Raw genomic sequence first — 24,149 nt, forward strand, 5'->3', positions numbered from 1 at the left:
AAAATTCTTATTAGAAGGGATACAAATCAGGACCAGGAAAATGAGGAGACATAGGGCAAAGTCTGGGACGGTCCTTAATGCAGAGCCTACCTGCTCTCTCTCTGTGGAATCAGGACATGTCACCCCTCTGACACATTAATGTTCTCACCAACCAGAAAGCTCCACTAAGCTCAATGTTCAGAGCTTTTGTTGGGAATTCATTATGCAGGCATGATTGATTGAATCATTGGCCACATGACTGAACTCAACCTCCAGCCCACTCTTCCCTCCCCAGAGGTGGAGAGATCCAGCGGATGTCACATGGCTCTGACGCTCCTAATCACATGGTTTGTCTTTCCAACATGACCAGCCCCCATCCTAAGTCACTTCATTAGCATAAATTCAGGTATGAGCTGAGAGGCTCATGAATAATAAAAATACTCCTATTGATAGTGAGCCTCTTAATCTCAAATTTGTGTGCCAAACACTTTGATGCGCAGAAAATGCAGTAAGCCAAACACTGAGACATAGTGCTTGGAGATGGAGAAAGGTCCCATTTGAGTTGGCCAAAATGAGAAGGTAAGAGCATGGGCTTGCTCAAATCTGCCTTAACCAGAGTAAAAAGCCGCTGGTTTTTATAGAGCTAAGGGGCTTGTCAGGAGGCGCTTCAGAGAAACAAAGGGGTCACTCCCGAGAAGCCCCTGGGCAATCTGCAAATGGCTACTGGGGGATGGCCATCTGGTGATTGCAAACTCCCCAAAGGCATTCTGTTTCATCTGGAAAACAAACTCACAAGTCTTGAGTCACCCCTCAAGTTAGAAAAGAAAATGGAAAATTGACAAGATTCACCTATATCTGTGTTGAGAAGAGGGTCAAAGGGTAATCTTGTTCTTATTGAATATCTACAATAACCCTTGGGTACCTGGCTTAACTATTACTAAGGAAGTGCCAAGGATTTAGAGTCTCCTTCCTAGAAACTAGGAGAAAAGCCAGTCACTTTCTTTATTGTACAATATCAGTCCTCTGGCGACAAGCACAGCTGCACCTAACTCATTTCAGACTAGTGGATCCATAAAGTATCAGTTATGTCAAGGAAGCATAGCCTACAAAATTTGGGTTCATGTGTTACAAAAGGAAGTTACACATTAGACATGACTACAGAGGAGCTGCTCTGCATTGCCTATGTACATATTAGAATACCAATCTTGCTCGCATAAGTACCAATTTTCTTTGTCTCTCTCTCATTATTACTCATTGTTGTAATTACATTTTGATTAAATATAAGTTGATTTTGCAATCTTTCTTGGTAATATAATCTAATGCACAAAAAAAAACCATCTTCCTTATATCTGCCTCTAAGCTTCTCCTGTAGCAATTAATACTATGAAGACTAGCAGAGTGGAGAAGAGCTCTAGTTATCAAGCCAGATAGATCTGGATTCAAATTCTAGTTGTGCATCAAATTCTATGACTCAACCCAGATCCACATGTCTCTTATCTCCCCGTCATGTTCATGTTCTCATTGTGATGATTGAGATACAAGAGATTTGGAACTGGTACACTGTCATTTTCACCCCTTATATTGGTCAAAGCAAGTCTTATGAATGAATCTAGAGACGGAGTGGAAGGAATTAAAAAGTTACATGGAAAGGATGTCAATACAGAAAGGGAGACTAATTGGGGCCATTTTGGAATCTACCACAATAAGCCAACACTTTCTGAGGATTTATACTATACTGAGATATGTGCTAAGTAGTTTACATGCATTAATATACAACAACATTATTAGGATTTTGCAGATCAAGAAACTTGGGCTTACACAGCTTAAGTAACTTGCTGAAGGTCACATGGCTAGTGAAAGGCAGAATTTGAGTTTGAACCAAAAATTATCTGACTCCAGACCATAAATTCTTAACCCCCAATTATGTAACCTTTATCAACCCTCCATACGCTGATGAAGCTGGAAAGGTAGGTGGAAAGCACAATCATGTGGCATTGGAGTGTCCAATTGCTATGTTGTAATATAACTCTCCTTGGGATGGAGTGTCACATTTCCCTCATTATTTGGTTTATTTATCCAGACTGCCTGGTTTTGAATTCCACTTCTACAACCTATTAAATGAGGTTAGCTTGGATGAGTTAACTGACCATTCTGTCTTAATTTTTTCATCTGTAAAAGGGGAACAAATTTAAAATATCCACCTTAGAGGAGCATTGCAAAAATTAAATGATGGAGTAATTAATAGTTATTTATAATAAGGCTATCTAACATTTATATAGAGCTTACTATGTGCCAGGCATTATTCAAACTACATTTCATAAATTATGAAGGGCACAGGGCCCTGTAAGGATAGTACTGCTATTTTTCTCAGTTAATATTCAAGAAGACATGAATAGTTTAAGCAACTTTCTTCAGATCACAGAGCTAATAAACGGCAGAAGTGGAATCCTAAGTGGGCAATTTGCTTCTTGATGTCTACTTTCAAACCAAGAATAGTCACAACGCTGACAACAGCAATAGTTTTTTACTGTGGTTGATGTTGCGTTATTTCAGCAAAACTACTCAGAGATTATGCCCAAACTGGAGTTCTATCATTGGACTCATTAACCCCCTGTCTATGAAAGGACAACCTAACGGCCTGAGAAGAGTCAGATAATGGATCTGGAGGGCTTCCATTTCTTACGGAGGACAGCTAATACACTAGGGCTGCAGGGCTCCCACCGGGCTATTCCTCTCACTGAAGATTAAAAACAAATAACTCTCAAGAGATCCACTTGTTAGGCCCTAAACTGGATCTTCTGGCAGGGAGCTGAGGAGGCACTTAACACTTGAAGTCACGACCCTGAAGTGTTTGCTGCTTCTACGAAGATTGATCTGAGTGGCTCCAAATAAATAAAAATGAGCTGGAGATGAAGGAGTCCTCAGCTTCAAGGCCTGAGGCATTGGGTATGAAATCCATGCACATACACCCACAAACGCACACACACAATCACCTAAGGCTGCATTATGGATCACACTCCTGTCTTCCCCAAAGTCAACCCTTTTAGTGATGTTTTTAAATGGATACTGGTGAATCACAATTACATGGCTTCCCTTGCATCCCATCATCAGAATTGTACAACACAATCGGGAGCACAGACACACAGAAAGATTGATTAGCTCACCCAAGGTCATATTGCTGGGTGTACTAGAACCAGTGTCCATCTCATATTTTTCTGCCTCTCTCACCTCTTCCCTTGTAGCTACAATAGTGTTTTGGGAGATCTTGCCTCAGTAAGCATGACCATCCCTACCCCACTGTGAACCAGAGCTCCTCTGAACCCTTCCCATCATCGCTCTTCTGTCAATGAGAAGAAAAAATGAGCCTCAGGGTAAGATGATAACAGAACTAAATTTAGAAATACAAAAAATACTGTCCTTTTAGTTTCTGTCACTGAACACATTTGTAAGAAGTTATGAGTTTGGGGCCAGCCTGGTGGCATAGTGGTTAACTTTGCTTGTTCTGTTCCAGCAGCCTGGGGTTCACAGGTTCAGATCCCAGGCACAGACCTACACACTGCTCATCAAGCCAAACTGAGGCAACATCTGACATATAAAATAGAGGAAGATTGGTACACATGTTAGCTCAGGGACAATCTTCCTCATCAAAAGAAAAAAGAAAAAAAGGAATCATGAGATGATTCTCTAAGCAAAAAAGGATACCCTAAAATATTTTGATCTAGTGCTGATTCTTACCACGAAGTATTTAAGAATAAGTCATGTGATAATGTAGTGTATGGATGACAGAGGAGAAGTGTAGAGTTAGAGAGACTAATTAGGAAGTAGTTAGTAGCAAAGACAATTCCGTGTTTGCCACACCATTTACTTTTCCTGTGCATACAAAAAAGACTAAATTTCTCAGTCCACCTTGCAATTAGATTGAAGTCATGAAACTGAATTGTGACCAATAGAAGATGGGCAAAAGTGATGTAAGCCACTTCTAGCCATTCCACTATTAGCAATTTCTTCTAAGAAATATTTGTACAGTTGCATGAAATTATATTACAAGAATGTTCATACAGCATTTTTCATAATAGTGAAAACTTATAAAGAGACCAGAAGTCCAACAGGGTACTAAATAATCAATTAGTATATCCAAAACTTGGAATTGTGCACAGTCATCAAAATGAATAAAATAGTCCCAGTTATTATGAGCAGCTGATGTCATACTAATTCTCCTATTGAGAACAACCTAAAAGCGGGATAAAATGTATTTTTAAAAGACACCTTTTGAGGCATCAGAGAGCAACAAAGGCAGATAAGAACTGAGAGGTCAGAATCCCAAAGAGAAAGAAAAAATACTATTATGAACTCTACTCCATTATCACGTTTTTCCCTTTGGGGCTTTGCCAACCTGTATGAAGGGGCATACAGGATAAATAGAAAGCAAACCAAGTCTGCAGCAGACTCACCAAAAGAGGAAAACAAAAATTGGAATTAAGGGTGATTAAGGCAACCAGGACTGGAGGGGCCCGGATCACAGAGAAAAAGGCACCACAGAAAAGTAAGCCCAAAATTACTCACATGCAATTTCCCCCAAATTACTCCATTATTCCTAACTATGCATTCATGGAGCTAGATAATGAAAAACATCAAGGAAAAAGTAGCTACCAAGAGGTTAAAAATCTAAGCAGAGATTTAAGCAGTCTAATGGTAGTAGGGAGAGAGAAACTGGAGACTAGTCTCTCATGGAAGAAAGGCCCTGGTGAAAAACACAGGCTTTCAGTTGAGAACGTTTTAAGGCTATGGCCAAGAAATAAGGAAATACACAAAAATATAAACCCTAATAACACTAGAAATGCAGGCTTAATGGGATCAATTTCCACACTTTCTGTAACTGCCAGAAAACAAGTAAATCCTCTCTCTAGGGAAATAATGTCATCCATAGCCTCTAAAATTTTCCATGCACAATGTTGGGCATTTAATTAAAAATTGCAAGTCATACCAGCCAAAATAGCAAATGATCAAAAATCAAGAGAAAAAATAGACAATAGAAACTTATCCAACAGAGATCACACATTTGGATTTTCAGATAAACTTTAAAGAAATTATGATTAATAAATTCAATAAAATATATAATAAAATGGAGAGTTTTACCATCTGTAAACTGACATATTTAAAAATGGCCAAGTAGAAATTGTAAAATTGAAAAATATAATAACTGATATTAGAATACAAAGGTAGATTAAAGAAAACAAGAGCAGATTAAATAAAACCAAGGAGAGAATCAGTGAACTGAAAGAGATCAGTAAAAAAAGTCCATATTGATTTGCAGAGAGTAAAAACGAATACAGAGAAAAAAGTGAAAAAGATGTATGGAACATGAAGAAAATGTCTAACGTGTGTAAGAAGAAGAAAAGGGAGAGAAAGAACTGATCAGAAAAATATTTAAAGACAAACTGGCTGAGAATTTTCCAAAACTAGCAAAATACAATAAGCCACAGATTCAAGGATATCTCAGAACCCAAACAACATGAACACAAAGAAAAACATCACAAAGGGAACTTCATAGTGAAACACAGACAAAGTCAAAATCTTAACAGCAGAGAGAGAAAAAAATCTCTTCACTTCTTAGCAGGAATTATGGAAGCCAAAGACAATATCTGAATTTTAAAGTGCTGGACAAAAATAACTTACCAATCTAGAATGCTTTGCTCAGTAGAATAAAAATATCTTTCAAAATAAAGTTTAAGTACATTCTCAGAAAAATAAAAATGGAAAGAATTTGTGACCAGCAAACCTGAAAGAAAGGAAATACTACAGGGAATTCTTCAGACAGAAGGAAAGCAATCCCAGTGAGAAGTATATTAATAAACAAAGAAATTAAATACAACAGAAAAGGAAAATGTGTAGAAAGCTAAATAAATATTGACCACATAAAACAAAATAATAAAATATTTGGGTGTTTAAAATATACAGAGAATCAAAATACATAATAATAATAGCACATGCTTTGGTAGAGAAGTAAAATGAATGAAAATATTCTCAGGTCCTTGTATTATTTGCAAAATGGTAAATGTACTAATTTGTATTAGACTTTAATAAGTCAAGGATACATGTTGTAATCTCTATGGTAATCACAAAAAGAATAATAAAATTATATTGTGTATTATATTTGCATATACATGCACATGAAATAAACTAACAGAGGAGGACATGACTTCTAAAAGATACTTAAACAATCCTAAAGGAAGCAAAACAGGAAAGAAAAAGAAATAGAACAAATGAATACAAACAATAGAATAAGCAACTAATATGAAGGCAAATTTAACATAAATATACCAGCAACTTACATTAAATGTAAACAGAATAAATATTTCTATGGAAAACAAAGACTGAAACACAGGAATAGTCAAGAAACACATCTTATATGTAGGTACACAAATGATTGAAAAATCAAAAAATAGAGAAATATAGACCAGGGCAACAAACAACCAAAAGAAAACTAATATATCTATGTTAACTTTATATATAGCTTTAGAGTAAGAAGTGTTACTAGAAATACAGGGATTTTTATAGCAATAAAAGTATAAATCAAAAAGAAAATATGAATCCTAAAGTTCTAAACATTTAAAAACATAGCATAAATATATTTATGCCAAAAACTGACAAAAAGAAGAAAAGAAAAACCTATAAATGTAGTTAGAGATTTTGACATAGCTTTCTCAGTAACTGGTAGAATAAATAGACCAAAAAATCAGTAAAGATTTGAATATCATGATTAACCAATTTAACTGAATGATCATATATAGAATACTGCACCTGACAACTGCAAAATACACATTTTTTTCAAATATATGAAGAACTGATCATCTGCTGATCTATAAAACATATCTTAGCAAATTTCAAATAATAATCATCACACAGTATGTTCTGTGACATCAATGATATTAAGCTAGAAATTAAGCACAAAAAAAAAAATAGAAAAATCCCCAAATGTTTGGGATCCAGGCAATAAAGCAATATATTTGTAAACAACACAAGGGCAAAAAAAAAAAAAAGCATAATGGTAATGAGAAAACATTTTGAAATGAATTATAATAGAACTATGATAGTAAAGTTTGTGAGAAGCAGATAGATCGGTGTTTAGAGAAAAATGTATAGCCTTAAATGCATATATTTTTAAAAAAAAGAATAAAGACTAAAGATTCATGAGCAACACATTTATCTGAATTAGCATAAAAAGAGCAGTAAATGAAACAAAAAGAGAAAATAAAATCATAAATATAAAAGAAAAAATTACTATAATAAAAACAAAAGTACAACATAAAGAAATCAGCAAACTAAAATTTGGTTACTTTAAAAGGGTAATAAAAGTTATAAATTCACAATTCTGACTAAGAAAAAGTAAAAATGAAATGGCACAAATTACCAATATCAGGATGAAAAAAGAGGACGTCATCACAGTTTCTATAGTCCTTCAAGATATAGTAAGAAGATAATATCAACTTTTGTCAATACACTTGAAATCTTAGAATAAATAGACAAATTCCTTAAAAATACAGTTTACCAAAACTGATGTAGAATAAATAAAAGATCTTAACATTCCTGCATCTATTAAAGAAATTTAATCCATAAGTAGATGTCTTTCCACAAAGAAAACTTCAATTCGAGATAGCTTAACCAGGGAATTCTTTCAAATATTAAAATAAGAAATCATGTCAAGCTTATATCAATTCTTCCCAGAAATAGAAAAAGAGATTTATCTCTTATTATTGTATTGGCACAACCTTAGTTCCAAAATCTGTCAATGAAATTACAAAGGAAAATATTAAAGACATTCTCTCTAATGAACACACATGCAAAAGTCCATAACAAAGCAATAGCAAATTAAATACAGTGACACATAAAAAGGGCAATGTATTATAATAAAGTAAGACTTATTCCAGCAATGCAGAAGTGGTTTAATATTTTTAAAAATTAATCAACGTAGTTCACCACACTAACAGAATGAAAGAGAACCCCGTATGAATGTCTAAATTAGTGCAGAGGAAGCATTTGATAAATTCACCATGCATTTGTTTAAAAAAAAAAAGTACACTAGAAAATAAAAATAGAAGGGAACTTCCTTAATCTGATAGAGTGGTAAAACAACAAAAATACACCCTACAGTAAGCATGATATAGATATGATATTAATGATGGAGTACTGTATTAGAAGTTTTCCCCCTAAGATTGGGAATGAAACAAGAGTGTTTGCAGGCAAAGATTCTGTCCTTGACCAAACTGAGCCCTCAGCTCAACTAGGCCAAATCTTGGGCTTCTACCTCCATCCTTGCAGGGTCTAGTTTTAGCAAGAATCTTGCCTGCTCAGTCATTTTAGAGAGAATCCCCCACATCGAAATCTGATCACCCTCAATACTGACCAACTTCCTCATCCCCCCACCATCTTCCAGGCAGCATCCTATCCCCCTGGCCTCCCTTCAACAAGAATCCTGGCAGGTCAGTTTAGTAAACCTTCTTAGTAGTTTTTCATCCACCAACCTTCTTACGCTATTCCTTGGCTGTAAATCCCCACTTTTCTTTGTTGTGTTCTGAGTTGAGCCCAATCTCTCTCTCCTACTGCAAAACTCCATTGTAGTAGTCCCTATATCTATCATGATAGTCCTGAGTAAAGTCTACGTTACTATTTTAACAAGAGTCATGAATAATTTTTTCATTAACACTGCTATCACCTCTTCTGTTCATCATTACTGTAGCAGTTTTGACCAGTGCAAGATGTAAAAAGAAAATATTAATATTAAAAGAAGATTTTAAAATGTTATTATTCATGGGGCTGGCCCCGTGGCCGAGTGGTTGGGTTCGTGCGCTCCGCTGCAGGCGGCCCAGTGTTTCGACGGTTCGAATCCTGGGCGCGGACATGGCACTGCTCGTCAGACCACGCTGAGGCAGCGTCCCACATGCCACAACTAGAGGAACCCACAACGAAGAATACACGACTATGTACCGGGGGGCTTTGGGGAGAAAAAGGAAAAAAATAAAAAATCTTCAAAAAAAAAAAATGTTATTATTCATAAAAATCGACAACATAAATAAAAATGCAAAAGAGGCACAAATAAATTAGTGAATTTTGCAAGATTTCTGATTACAAAGTCAACATACAAAAATTAATTGTATTTCTATAGACGAGCAACAATTTGAAGTGAAATTTACAGGAATGCAATTAACAATACCTATCATTAACATACATCAATACCTAGAAATAAATCTAATTTTTAAAGTGGTCAAGACCTCTATAGAGAAAAATTCAAACATTACTAAAAGAAAATTAAAGAAGAACTAAATAAATGTAGGGTTATACCATATTCATGGATTAGAGCATCCAATATTTGAAAGATATCAATTCTCCCCAAGTTGATTTATAGATTCAATTCTAACAAAAATTTCATGGAAAGTGATGAGATGATTCTAAAATGAATATGGAAATTAAAAGGGTTAAGAATAATGAATACAATCCTAAAGAAGATCAAAGCTGAATGACTTACATAACCAGATACCAACTCTTATAAAACTACAATTCTAAGTGTGATAGTGATCATAGTATAGACAATAGACTAAAGGAATAGAATAAAGGCTCCAGAAACAGACCCATCCATATACAGACTTCTGATTTATTCCAAAGTTTGCCCATGAACCACAGTGGAAGAAGCATGGTCTTTTCAATAAATGATGTTACATCAGTTAACCTTACCCCTTTCCTTACACCATACACAAAAACAGCTTTCAGATGCATCATAGATCTAATAGTGATAGATGAAACAATAGGACTTAAAGAAGATAATATAAGACAATATTGTCATTGGGGAAGGCAAAAATTTCCTAAACAGAACACAGAAAACACTAACCATGAAAGAAAATACAGAGAAATTGAACTTCCTTCAAAGATGCCTTAAAGAGTGAAAAGACACAGAGTGGGAAAAGATATTTGCAATACATGCACACAACAATGTACTGTATTCAGAATATAAAAAGAATTCCTATAAATATCTAATAAAGACAAAAACAACCCAATAAAATATAGGCAAAAGACTTGTGCAGGCATTTATCAAAAGAAGCTAACCAAGTGGCTAATAGACATATGAAAACATGTTCAGCATCTTTAGTCATAAGGGAAAAGCAAAGTAAAGCCACAATGAATTACCACTGGGCAGCCACAAAATTGCCTGAAATTTAAAAACAACCACTATACTAAGTGTTGGCAAAGATGTAGAGCTACTGGAACCCTCCTATACTGCCTGTGGAAATATAAATTCTTACAATCACTTTGGAAAACTATTGGTAGTTGCAACTAATGCTGAATACGCACATGACATGTCACAGCAATTCCACTCCTAGGCGTATGCCCAAGAAAAATGTATATATACATGTTCATCAAAAGACACGTGTATAAAGGCATTATCCATAGTAGACCAAAACTACAAACAATCTGTCTATCAAAAATAGAATGAATAAATAAATTATAGTACAGTCATACAACAGAATACTAAGCAGCAATAAAAATGAGCTAACTACTACTCCATGCTGTAATGGAAAAATTCCACAGTCATAACAAGCAAAGGAATCCAGACACAAAAAAGTTAATGCTAAATGATTCAATTTATATTAATCTCAAGAAAAGGCAAAACTTATCCATGGTCATAGAATTCAGAATAGTGGCTACATTCAGGGAGGATGGGTAAAATGACCGGGAGGGGTCTGAGGGAGAATTCAGGCATAATGGTTATGCTCTGTATCTTAATTTAAGTGGTGGTTACATGGGTATATTCACTTGGGGAAAAATCTAAAAGATCTACGCGAAAAGTCTGTACACTTTACTGTATACTTTAAAAAATATTTTAAAGTTTAGATTTGCATACAGAGAGATAGAAAGATGCCTAAGCTGTAATATTAAATGAAAAAGCAAGCTGCAGAGCAGTTGCTATAGTATGAGCCTATGTTGGAAAAGTAAACTTGTAAAGCAAAATCTGTGTGGATTTGGAAGAATACACTATGCACGGTGAAGATTGTGTGTGATAGGAAGAGTCTGGTCCTCCAAGCCTGTGTTCTTCATTATTGTAGGGGTTTTTTTTTTTCATAACTAGTATAATTATTTTGTTGATGGGGATATGTTCTAAAATAAAGCTTCTGTAAAGCTACTGGGAAAGCGAGGGCTTAAAGTGAACTGTAACTGAAATAAAGACGTGGCATTGAGAGACACTGAGTATACAAAATAATTTGAATTTGATCCTTTTGCCCTGAAGAACACCTGAGCACAGGAAGTGAGAGAGGAGTGTAAATATCTGAAATGTTTCAAGCAGGGGCCATAACCCGGTACCAAAATTATATATTTTAACCCAATGCCAAAAATTAAAAGGTATGTTCAGTTCTTTTATTGCCCTTCCTCTCCACCCTGCCTCCAACCATTTGTTATATGCTGCATTTTAACCAACTTTATTTCCCTCCAAAGTCTTCTGGATTTTCCCCCTCAGGAGTAGAATGTATTCTGCCATATTACTTTCAATTACCATTTAATAATTTATGAAATTACTCGGCATCATACCTGCAGTATTTCAGTCAGGCCCCATTACATTGTAATGAGGTTTGATTTAACATGGTCATTATAAATGCTGCTAAAGGTTAATAGGGAAAAAAAGTTTCATTCCAATGCATTTGATTTCAATCATTTAGGAATAAAATAAGCATCTGTCACTAAGCATAAGACTTCCTTTTCCTGTAAGCAGCGGGTTATGATTACTCCTCTCAAAAAAGTTTAGCAGAATATAAAGGACTACCATCTGGCAGAAACCCAACTTGTGGGAGGCATGGTGTACAGCAGAATTTTCCAAGGATTGTACCACAGACTTTTGGGGCAGGACAATTCTTTACTGTGCGGGAATGTCTTTCACAGAGCAGTATATTCAGCACTCCTGAATTTGCCCATTAAATGACTATCCATCCCACTTTCGGCTACAGCGAAAAACAGCCCCGCAAATTTCCAAATGCCCTCTGGGGGGCAGCACTTCTTGCAGCTTAGTACTACTTCTTTTAAAGGTGGAGCACTAGTTTGCAAGCCTAAAAGTCTAGTTTTGGAAGTCTAATTTATGCTAAACAGCTTTTGTATGTATTAAGAGAAAAAAGTAATTGTTTGTAATCTCAATCATCCTCTAAGAAGGGTGGATCCTTTGTTTCCTGAGCCCCTGCAATGACCTGAAGAGCCAGTTTACACCAGCTCTCAGGAGCTGTTCACGGGCATCTCCTCCCTACTCTCTGTTCAGAGATCTCACACTGGTACTTTGAGATCAGCCATGATGGGAGTTTTTGGAGAGCTAGTCGTTAAACATTCATCAGTACACCATTGTTCTTAATGGGTGTGACTAAATAAGTTTTGGACAGGAGCCAGGGAGACGTGAATTGTTATGCATTACGGAGAGAAAAGAATTGTTAGTTCCTAGAGACAAGTTACTTTGGAACATGGATAGAGAAAAGGAACAAAGGGCAGAAAGTTGCAGCCTCACTCTGTCATAACCATCAATCTTCAGTAATTCTTCTCAACTTACAAAATGGTTGAGGAAAGAGAGCAACAAGTAAAGATGCTGAGTTTTACCTGAATGTTGGTCTATTTGTTCATTCAAGAAATCTTTACTGAGCACTTCTCAAGTGCAAAGCACTGTTCTGGGTACTAAGTTGACATAGCCATTCAAAGACAACACACATAAGCGCAGAAATGTAAAAGCAGATCCATGGGAAAGTAAATTCCACAGAAATTGTATGGAAGCTTTTGAACATTTCCTTGGTATCGGTGAAGCTCCAAGCAGATCATACCTGGATGTGAAAGGAGTAAGGAACCGACTCACATATGGAAAATGGGAATTTAACAGAGGCTTCCTTGGGGTGAAGCATCCAATTTCCTGGCATCCAAGACTGAATTGCTTCCCCTTCCCCAGCCCTGAGAGCAGTATCCCTCACCAACCCCCGGAGCCCGGCACCTGGGAGATGCTGACCTCACGGGAACATCGGGTGGTGAGGAGACTGGAGGCCAGCTGCTCTTGGAAAAGACGCAGCTCTGGGAAAAGCTCAGGGAGAGCACGAAATATGTCTTTACATCTCTGAGGGCCATCAGGCTAAAGAGAAATTAGATGCTTCCTCACTAGCTTTAAGGGCAGGAGTAAAAACAGTGGACAGAATTAACAGGGTGGCAGATTTAAACTAAAAGAGAAAAAACCTTCTAGCAGTCACAGCTGACTGGCATTGGAGCAACTATATCTCAACTTTACTTCACACGTCAACAGGATAAAGTCCAAGTCCTTTCATGGTTCCTAGAGAGTTTCTCGTGACCTGTCTGGTTCCTGCTTGCTGCACTAGCTCCAACGTCTTCCACTCCTGCTTTGTATTTAATGTTCAGTGAAGACCAAACTGCTTGTAGTTTTGGCACGTGCCACGTTGTTTATTCTCTCAGTTCCTGGCTTCTGCTGAAATGTCCTTTTCCTCTTCTCATTTGGCTGTATGTTACTTATGGCTTCAGACGTAGCCCATGCATCTCTGACTGGGCACACCTCTCTTTTCTGCTCCTGTAACATTTTATATACGTCTCCATCACTGGCTTTCTGCATTCATAGAAATAAAATAAACTCTGTAGGGGCTGGCACTGTAGCATAGTGGTTAAGATTCCGCACACTCCACTTCAGCAGCCCAGGTTCACAGGTTCAGATCCTGGACGTGGACCCACACCACGCATCAGTCATATTGAGGTGGGACCCATATACAAAATCGAGGAAGATTGGCAACAGATATTAGCTCAGGGCCAATCTTCCTCAACAAAAAAAAGAAAAAAAAATTTTCTTAGATGGGATTGGTGGCAGTCTCAGAGAGACAGTCGTCATTCCAAGCAGCTGAAGCTAACATACAAGGAATAGCAAATATAGCTGCCAATTGAGGCAAGCATGCCATATATGTGGCATGTGAAGCCATGACTAGAGGAAAGCAATGACAGCTTCAATATGAATCCCAAATCAAAAGGATAGACACTCCAAACTGCAATTGTGATTTGAAGTTGGGCTACTTTTTACAAGTGTAACTTTTAACCATAGTTGAGAAATGTTCTTGATCAGCCCTCAAGTAGACTAGCAGGCCCTGTTTAATAAGTCTGATTATTTTCTCTTCTCTCCTAAGTCAATTAATTGGTCAGTCAGAGACCTTGTATGTTTTGTTCACCATTACAATTCTCCTACTTAGCTGGAGAGGAAGGAATTAAAGTAACTGCCTGTGATTTATTTCTGTCTCAGTTATTAGAGAACACCCTAGGAAAAGAAAAAGAGGAAGATGGGGCCAGCCCAGTGATGTGGTGGTTAAGTTCACTTGCTCTGCTTCGGCAGTCTGGGGTTCACAGCTTGAGATTCCAGGCACAGACCTACAAACTGCTCATCAAGCCATGCTGTGGTGGTGTCCCACAGACAAAATGAAGGAAGATAGGCACAGATGTTAGCTCAGGGACAATCTTCCTCCCAAAAAAAAAAAAAAAAAAAAGAGTAAGATAACCCATCTAATCTCCTGTAAACATGCTGACTACTGGACCCCCTGGCAAATAAAAACATGATATTTCCTAGAAAAGCATAACTTTTTATGGAATGTTCTTAGCAGGATGTCCCTGGTTTAGAATCACTTGCGGTAAACAAAGCTAGAACTATGGCTTTATGAGGTGTGATTTCACGGAGCACATCAGGTAACTTAACAAATATCTGGGGTATAAAATGGAGATGTTTCTTAAACCACTCTCCTCCAAGTGCAGTAACTGCAAACATCACTTAGGTGCTTCACCTATAATGCCAGGCCAGAGATTCTGTGTCTGATGCAGGAAGCAAAGATCTGGGGAGCCATACAGAATGTCCCAGACCTCTCCCTGCTTCATCTGTGCCATTTGATTGCTTGTGTTCCTGAAATTATTAGTAAATCTTGGTACTGGGTAGGATTTTTGAATCATGTAAGTCTGATTTGACAATCCAATCCTCTGTTGGCTTACTAGTGTAGTACCTGCTGCAGTAAATACTGATTGAACCAAATACTCAGATAGAATGTCCCCTCTTGTGAGTGAGTTAGTTCCCATTGCTGGAACTAAAGGTGGAAGACAATCTTTCAAAGATACTATCTAGTGGGTTCTGTGTTTGGTGACAGCTTATACTGGATTAAACATTAAAGGCCTCCAATATTAATATTCCATAACATAAAGACTCATCTTTGAAAGCTTGAGTCTCGTACACTCAAATCCCACCTCAGACCTCAGTTAAATGATAAGCAACCAGCAATAACATAAAACCCTACTCACATGGCTCCTACTACTACAGAGTGACTTGAGAGACAGAGCCAAGAATTATGGACTCGTATCAAAGCTGTAAAAAAAAAAACCTTGAGATAATTTCAATATATTGATTCTATGATCATCATAACAACCCTGTAAGATTATTAGAAAGAAAAGGTATTATTCTTTTCTATTAGGAAGTTGACGCAGAGAGGAAAAATGATTTTTTCAGACTCACACAGCTAATATTTACCAGAGGTGTGCCTCAGATACAAGTCTTTGGCCTCCAGAGTCAATGTTCTTTCCTTCATGTCACATAACGCCTATCTCATTCTTGCCAACTGTGGACAAAGAAGTAGCCACTAACCTCCCTGAATCTCAATTCTCTCTTCCGCAAAATGGCAACAGTAATAAGCCCTATTTCACATACAATATTGTGAACACTTCACGATAGCGAATGTGTTTAGTACAACAGTAAAATTCAGAGTACTGATGGATCATCATGATAATGATTCTATATGTTTGCACCAAACTTTGTAATACCATATCCCCTTCGCTTTCATTATCACATCCTATTTACCCCAACCTTGCAAGATGGATAGGATGGATATTTTCTTTTTCTTTAGGAGAAGGAAATCATGACTTCAGAGATTAAATGAACTGGCTAAAGATGGGGAACTGAGAGTAGAACTCCTTGCTGTTTGATTCTAAGACCTCATGCTAGATGCTACAAAGATTTTAAAAAACAACAAGAAATTTCATTCCCTCTCCCCTTGAGAAATTTACAGCCTTATGAACACATAGGGCTATTTACTATGTGATGTACGTTATCTGGAAAATTTAACCCATCTTGAAAATAAGGTATGTGACTATGATTTTCAAACAATGTTTAGAGATTAAATGCAAAGGGAGGTTCACTCTCCATTCAACATGCAGAAATCACTCTTCAGTCAGAAAACCAATAGAACTATGAGCACCACCAAATTCCGAGCATGTAACACAGATACAGAGCTAGGCACATTGTAAATGTTCTCTAAATCCTTGGCTTTGCACATGTATAAAACATTCATACAAAATACAAAACTTCCGTATTAAGTTGTTGGCTAGAGTATAGAGAGGTGATGAAACGACCTCAAATTTTGCACAAATCCATGCATTGCTGGCTGATGTTTTCCAAGGAATTCACTTAACCAGAATTTTCACTGTCTTCAACAATAAAACAGAAATTAGAATACCTATTAGATTTGTTATGAAAAGAATTCCAGCTGTCCACTCAGATCTATTCTTTCTTTCTTCCCGGGTACAGAACTAAACTGCATTTCCCAGCCTCCCTTGCCCTTCAGTGTGGTCATGTGACTGTGTCTGAGCCAATGGGATGTGAGTGGAAGTGATGTGTATTTTGTCAAGGCCTCAGCCATAAAAACTTTCAGGCTCCTCCATGCTCTTCTCCTTCCTGTGGCTGGATACCAACAATGATAATCAGCATAGCCTTGGAAGCCATGTGTTGGAGATGGCAGAACCACCATTAACCAGATTCCCTGAAAGACTGTGTGGAGCAGAAATTGTCTCTCCACCACCAAACACATCTGGGGACCTGGAACATCCATCCCTGTTTGACTCTTAAGTGAGAAGAAAACAAGCCTTCATTGGGTTTGAACTACTTCATTTTTAGTTTCTATCTTGCAACATTTTAGCCCATATAAACAAATACAAATGATAACATACTCTGCAACTGTAAAGGATTAGTTTTCTTCGGTATCATCATTCTAAGCTCAGCTTTCTACCAGTTTAATTTTATGACATATGTCAACTTTGAAGTCAACTTGATGATTTTAATAATATGCTGTGCACAATCATGAAAATATCTCTGTGCTACAAGTCTACAATTTCTCTTAAACCATAGCTTTTGTAATGACAATTGTGAGTCAAGAAAATTCAGTGATTCCTAACACCAATTATTCCAAGTTTTGACAGATCTAATGCGAGAAACAAACTAGTCACACTCTGGGGGGAAAGACAGTTTATCAAATAGGCTAATTCTCATTTACAGCCAAGTAAGCTGGGACCCAGAGAGGTAAGTAACATGGTGTGATTCGAGAGCACTACAGTGACACTTCTCTTCTAGCACAACTGCCATTTATGGAGCATCGCTGGAGAAAGGAGAGCTACTGAAAAAGGAAAGTGGTAATTTGGACTGCCAATGGGTATAATAAGGGTTCCTAGTCTTTGCTGCCTGAATGCACCTCAAATATTACTTTCAAATTATTCCTTATAAAGCCCCACTTTATTCTGCTGTTCCCAAACTCAAGAACTTATAATGGTTCCCCATTGTCATTTACCCTGGTTTTCAAAACTCATCTCCATAATCTGGTCTTACCCTGGCCTAAAGCTTTATTCCCCACCATTCCCTGTCAATCTCCTACTGTGCTCCACACTCACCAATTTCATTGTGTTCTTAACACCTTTGCTAATGCCTGAAATTCACTCACCTCTACTCTTTTGCCCACCTAAGTCATTCCCATTCTTCCAAGCTCGGTCCATTATACCTGTATCATGAAGGAAGCTTAGGCTAAAAGCTCCAGATCACATCAATGTTTTGATTTCTGAAATCCATGGCCCTCCAGATCAGTACTACACAATGGACACTTCATTCTTCTCTATTTGGTTTCAGATGTTTTCCTTTTGTTGTCTATTTTGGATTTGAAATTCTACAGGGAGAAAAAATTTCTGTATAAGAGACACCACAGTGGAGAATCGAGGTATCAAGGGAGTGGAATTTTAGTTCTAGATCTTCTACCCACTGAACTTGGAAAAGTTACTTGAAATCCCTGGCCTTCTGTTGCTACATTGTTAAAGATTAGTTCTAATGAACTATCCAGCTCTGGCACTGAGTAAATGTACTTTGCATTTACATATCACTAATTCATTGAAGACCATTGAGCCTCTGCTAACTTCAACACATGATTCTAGGTGCTGAGAGTTCAACAATAATTTATCTTCTTCCAAAAAGGTCTCACAGTCTAGAAGAAGAAGTTTGCTCTGAAAAGTAGTAAGTTCCTGATTATTAACAGCATGCAAGTAGAAGCTAAAGAGGTATTTGTTGGAAGTGTTAGAAGTGCTATAGCAAGGACCCCTATATCCAGCAGAGGCTTGCGCAGACAGTCTTGTTAGAGGGTTAGAGGGTGGCTCATACTTCCTGCCCTCTGGAGTCCTGGCCACTAAGATATAGCCACAGGGATCAGTTGTCAAACAGGAGGCAAATTAATGATTCATATACTGATTTAGTCAGCTCACGCTGCTATAATAAAATATCATAGACTGAGTGGTTTAAACAACAAACATTTATTTCTCGCAGTTCTGGAGACTAAAAGTCCAAGATCAACGTGCCAGAAGATTCAGTTCCTGGTAAGGGCCGTCTTCTTGGCTTGCAGATAGCTACCTTCTTACTTGCCATGTACTTACATGTCGGAGAGATAGCAAGATCTACTCTCTCTTCCTCTCCTTATAAGGACACTAATTCCGTCATGTGAGCCCACCCTCATGACCTCATCTAAACCTAATTACCTCCCAAAGACCCCACCTCCAAATACTATCACACTGGGTGTTAAGGCTTCAACATATGAATTTGGGCAACATGAATATTCAGTCTATAACATATTCATTAATTAACACAAGTTAATTACACTTGTATTAAAGTATTTATTCAGTCTATAACATATTCATTAATTAACACAAGTTAATTACACTTGTATTAAAGTATTTATTAATTACTTAATAGTAATTAAATATAAATGCAAAAATTGATAGCCATGCCTACATCAGATATTCTATGTCAGAGTTCTGATAAAATATGGACTGGAGAATGTGGCTGATCCTAAGGCCAACCACTGCCCACTCAGAAAACATATCTTAAGGGAGGTTGGTGGAGTGGAGAGCAGAATGAGAAGTGAGTCTAGAGAATAGAATCTGAGTGGCCTTTCCAAACCAGCTGCATGAAGAAGGCCAGGAGCTCATCTCAGCCATCTAGTCAGAGGCAAAACAGGGAGTCAGCAGGCACCTGTGTGACCTTTCCATGGAGTGGGCTCCTCTCTCTCCCCAAGGATGGCCCATGGGAGGCACCACCAATCCAGTGAGCCAAGCCTTCTCTACTGGGAAGAGGGGAGGGGGCACCGCCAAGGATCCTGTGTTCGTTCTCCCCTGTGGCTGTAGCAGATAGGAAGACTCACTTGCAACAGTTCTCTATAACCTTTCAGGAATAGAATATTAAGATTTAATCTGTTGTAGCATCTAGCACAGCAGAGAGCCCTCTTGAGCCCTTTAGACCAGCCTCTTCCAGAATGCTAGCCCCACATATAAATGGACCTCCATTACCATCTACGGCTCATAGACCTGGCCCAGAGTGACTTACAGAAACCTCCCTGCAAATTATGTCCTCACCCGCCTGATTCTGTTATCATAACTCGTCCAATACGTGGTCTTATCCTGCTGGATTCCATGTTCCCAACTCCAGGCCTAACACTGCTTCCTGAATACACTTCAGAGTCTCCTTCAGCCCTGCCACCTGCAGCCATTCCAGAAAATGCCTCTCCTAGTCCCAGCTTTTACAAATCTCACCCATCACCCTGTCCCATCCTGTGAGAGGACCTGATGATGCAAACCAGGGCATGTAGGAGGAGCTCAGTGAGCCTCTGTGGATCTCGTCATTTTGAATAGTTAGGAGTTGAGACAGGTATCAGTCTTTACTCCCCTCTTATTTTAATTCTTAATAATAATAAACTAATCTTTTATTAACTGCCTGCCATTATTGAAGCATATGCTAATGAATTCACATGCATTATGTTCTTTGACTCTCAAAACAACCTCTAAGATAAACGCTTCTATTCTCAGCCCCATTTTATAATCAGGAAGCCAAGGCCCTGAGAGTCTGGGACCTTGAACAAGCTCCCCCAGCTAGTGAGAGCCAGCAGAGCCAGAGTTTATTCCCGCGTTTTTCTGACTTTAGACCCTAAGCCTATGCTCTGATGGTTAATGGTGACTCTGAGCCCTACCCTTGGGTCTCCCCCTTTCCTAAGGCAATGATGTAGCTTTCTACATGGTTTCAATCATATTTGGAGGATTATGGAAAATCTTCCTTTTCGTGTTCTGCTATTGATTCTGGAGTTTTGTTCCCCCTGGAACACTCTCTTTGCCTATGCGCACTGAATTGGAGTGGCCTGGAAGTGGGAAAACAATTTCTAGCTCCAACATGTTGGGGAGACCCTAAGCAAGTCAAGTAATCTCTATTCTATGATTTTTACTATTTCACCTGTAAAATAGGGATAACTCCACCAGCTTTGCCTTTTCCTGCCAGTTTCCAGAATTGTGGTGAAAATCCAGTGAGATGCTGCATATGAGAGCATTATGAAAAAATAAAACAGCCAAGGTAAAATAGGAAGCCCTCTATCAACTGGGTATCAGAATTCCCAGGGGGCTTGGAAAAGCCATGGTGCTGGAACCCACCCTCAGATCTCCCAACTCTGTGATTTGGGGTGAAGTCTAAGAATTAATATTTCTGACAAGCTCCCAGATGCTGCTGCTGCTTCCAGGACTGCTGAGAACTACCTCCTATGCTAACCCCTACCCTAAACAAAGTGCCCAGGTATACTCCCAAAGTCATCTGCCTTCTGTGTGACAGAAGGGTGACAGTGCGACGCGGCTGGGTTTCAGTCCCTATCTGCCATCCCAGGGACATCACAAACAAAGAAACAAAAGGAACGAGTCAGGAAGCTTCCTTTCTCTCTCAGAGAAGTTATTTGTTCCCAGTCAGGCTCCTGATGGGTTCATGTGAGGGTGGGGTTGCCAAGCTGGGGAGCTCTGGTGAAGGCTGAACACAAAGGTGCAGGAGACTTACAGATGAAATTACAGCAGCCACCGAACAGAAAGGGGACGTGAGTCATGGCAGCGATATTTGAGAGACAATATTATGATGGAACAGATCACAAGGCCATTGATAGTTAACTTAGTGACAGGCCTTCTGATCCACAGGAACAAAAGTACACGGTGTGCTCCAGTAAACCTCCAGGGAATGCTTTAGCCCAGATCTCCTGACAGGCTAATAGGAGTTTTTCCTTTTTGTGGTGAGGGAGCCATTCTTTCCTGATGCCTTTCTGAGTGTGTCTGCGGCTGATAACAGCATAATTTCCCTTGGAAAACGTCCTTTCCTTTTCTCCTTCTCATTCAGCATTCTATGCCTCCTAAAGAAGAAAGAGAGAGAGAATGAATAGCAATCTTTCACAGTGTCCCTTTAGCCATCATGCTGATGGGTCCAGAATATGAAAGTCAAGGCCAGGGTACAGCCTCTCACCTGTCCGGTTATGGAGGTGCGTGCTGTGTTCCCTGGTGAAGCAGGTGCCTGGCAGCCTCATATACCCCACTGTGGGCACCAAGCTGTCACCATCACATGGGTCGAGCTCTCTCTCCTCTCATTTACTAGGAAACACTGGGGCTGGTGGTGGATGCCCCTAGGTCACCTAATGGCTGTGCTGTCCTCAGAATCTCCGTGAGAAAGGGGGAAGGGGCAGGGCTATCCACCTGAGCCCTTCTCCTTGATTTCTGACTTCAGAGTTCTCAGCGGTATTCTACCACCCCCTTGCCTGGAACTGTCTGGGCTCCTCAGATATGCAAGTGACTCATTTTCCATCCATCAGAGATGAGACTTAAATAAATAAAAAGGTACTTCGTGGGGCGGCTGGGCCTAATGATAAGCAATTATAGGAAGCCAAATGAAGGCAGTGCTTTGTGCGGGGTCTGTGAAATTGGTTAAGCAAAAAGAATAATGGCCCGTTTCAGTGATTCATCCCTTTGCTCATTTCAGAGGGAGCATTATCTCAGTTAAGTGATGCAATTAATATGAAAATGAGGGAATCATTGTTTAAGAAGATGAGAGGAAAGTGGGGAGAAGGCCCGGATGCCACAGTGGGAAGAACAAGGGCCACTGAGATGGAAATTTGCATAGGTCAGTAGCAATGTGACGCCTTTAGCACATATTCAAAGCTTAACTTGCATTGTAATACATCTCCATTAAATTCTCATTATGATGACCTGTGTCCAACACAATTCAATTTTTCAGAATCTTAATGATAAAAAGTTAATTACGTTAAGGTGAAAACCTTTTGTGCTGGCCCCTAAAATAAAACCCAGTAAAGGCACTGTAAGCACCTCAGGACACTGCTTGTGGAGCCAGGGTGGCTTAAGTTACTGTTTTATTAACAAAAACATGATTAGCAGGTTGATTTTTTGTGAGCTTTGCAGATCTTTTGTAATGAAGTCAAGAGTGATAACTAAGGTGTTTGCCTGTCCTCTTCCTTCACTTTTTTTTCCTTCCTCAGTTCTCTGATGGTATTTTTCCACTCAGTAGCTTGCAGACCATATTCCAAGGACTAGTTCACATCCTTAGACATAGAAAAGGAAGAGAATGGGATCTAGGGTGGAGCATGTGGCAGAGAGAGCAGAGGCTCAGGAGCGACTAGACTGGAACCTGGTACAGAGTTGGCACCAGCTCACTCTGTGCTTTGGGCATGGCATTTCACACCCAAAGAACTCCAAGCAGAGAGCAAGAAAGGAGAAGGATCTGGTTTTTAGACACCAGATGAAGCACATGTAGGGTCTGCCACTTATCTATTCTGTGTCCTTGAGCCAGTTACCAAACCTCTCAGAATTTCAGCATCCTCTTGGGCAAGAAAAGGATAATGTTACCTTCCTTGCAGGAGTTGTGAGGATTTGTAATCAAGGATATATCGTGTTTCATGCCGGGTGGGGGGAGAGGGAACATTGTTATCAATCATCATCATCATCATTATAGTGTTAGAACCTACAACTCCTACACATCACGAATGCATTAAAGTGTCAGTTTCCCTCCCAGAGTGAGCCTCTGTTTCTTCCTTTATAAAACCAGAGGGTGAATCATGATTTTTAGATCCTGACAAGATAGAAAAGTAGCAAAGATTGCTGGCTCCCTTCACATAATCCAACACTGGAAACTCCCAAAATAGGGAAAGGGAGGTTGACAGATCTCTCAAACTAGCATAAGAACTGTGAGAATCCAAGGAGCAAGAGAAGGTGACTGGGTTCCCTGGAGGTGAGATGAAGGAGTAGGAGAGACAATGACCCAGAGAAGATGCCCAGGGCAGAGTATTGCAAGCCCAACAGTAGTAGGGTAACATCAGAATGGCACATCAGCCAGCTAAAGTAAATGCAGGCCAACTAAAGTCTTCCTCCTCCCACATCTCCATAAACAGAAGCCAGGTATTGTCAACTGAGGGAGAAGAAAATCTTAAAGAGAATCAATGCCAGGGCAGAGGTAGAGGTTGTAACTGCAAGGGTCTCTGTCTTGAGATGCTCTGCTGCTTCTCTTCTTCCCTAAATTCATCAAGAGAAGCTATAGCCGAGAACTTATCCTTCAGTGCTAACAGAAACCAGGAAAATATCATCTTAGAGTGGGAAATATCTGAGGAGAGAAATGACTCTAGTAATAATAGCAAAAACTTACCCAACTAGTGTGTGGAAGGCATGCTTCTACGTGCTACAAATATCAGTCTATACAGCCCTCATGACTGTTCTGTTTTCCCAACTATAAATATGAAAGAGAGAAAACAGAGAGAGGGTAAGTTATTTGCCCAAGATCACACAGCTGGGCATTGGTAGAGCTGGGCTTTGAAGGTAGGCAGTCTGGCTCCAAAACCTATGCTTTTATCACTACACTTTACCACCTTTCTGATAGAAATACAACAAACTGTATTATCTGTGTCAGATGAAGAAAATTAATAGAGCGGATAAAACTTAAAGACCAATTTATTAAATATTACCAAAGAGACAAGAAGGAT

Source organism: Equus asinus, chromosome 3 (assembly GCF_041296235.1).
Source record: "Equus asinus isolate D_3611 breed Donkey chromosome 3, EquAss-T2T_v2, whole genome shotgun sequence".
Taxonomy (NCBI): domain Eukaryota; kingdom Metazoa; phylum Chordata; class Mammalia; order Perissodactyla; family Equidae; genus Equus; species Equus asinus.